We start from the raw sequence: 1,048 nt of genomic DNA, 5'->3' as shown, positions 1-1,048 counted from the left end.
GTGGCATCACAGCTCATAGCAACCTCCAACTCCTGGGCTCAAGCGAGTGTGCTGCCTCAGCCTCCCAAGTAGCTGGGACCACAGGCGCCCACCACAACACAGCTTTTTTTGGTTGCAGCTGTCATTGTTGTTTTTGGCGGGCCCAGGCTGGATTTGAACCTGCCAACTTAGGTGTATGTGGCTGGTGCCGTAGGCACTTGAGCCACAGGCACCGAGCCATGTAGTCTTATATTTACCATTTTGAGTGCTCTTCAATCCTTCTTGTAGATTTGAGTGTCTATTTACTATGATTTCTCTATAGACTAAAAAACTTCCATTAGCTTTTTTTTTTTTTTTTTAATAGTGAATATCTTCTGGCAACAAATTTTCTCAGCTGCTTTTTGCATCCTTTATTTTGCTTTCATTTGTTTCTGATGAGAAGTTAACTCTCATTTTTGTTGTTTATTTTCCCTTTTTCTCTTTTTGAGACAGAGTCTCACTATGTTGCCCTAGGTAGAGTGCCATGGTGTCACTACTCACAGCAACCTCAAACTCTTGGGCTTAAGTGATTCTCTAGCCTCAGCTTCCCAAGTAGCTGGGACTCTAGGCACCCGCCATAACACCTGGCTATTTTTTTTGTTGTAGTTGTCATTTTTGTTTAGTAGGCCCAGGTGGGTTGGAACCTGACAGCGCCAGTGTATGTGGTTGTGCCATAACCACTGAGCTATGGGCACTGAGCCATGTCATTTTTATTGTTGTTCCTTATTATGTAATATGTCCCCCTCTCACCAAGCTGCTTTTAAGATTTAAAAAACAAACAAAAAACCTTTTGGTTTTTATAGTTCAACTATGATGTGTCTAGATGTGGTGTTTATTTAAACAGCTTGGTACTGGCACAAGAACAGACATACACCAATGAGTCAGAACAGAAAATTCAGATATAAAACCATCCTCACATTGCCATGTGATCTTTGACAAAACAGACAATAACATACACTGGGGGAAAAGATCCCTATATAATAAATGGTCCTGGAAAAATTAGATAGCTACATGTGAAAGATTGAAACAG

Source organism: Otolemur garnettii, unplaced genomic scaffold (assembly GCF_000181295.1).
Source record: "Otolemur garnettii isolate 467f Iridium unplaced genomic scaffold, OtoGar3 scaffold00031, whole genome shotgun sequence".
In the NCBI taxonomy this organism is placed as follows: Eukaryota; Metazoa; Chordata; class Mammalia; order Primates; family Galagidae; genus Otolemur; species Otolemur garnettii.
This window is presented reverse-complemented; position numbering follows the sequence as displayed.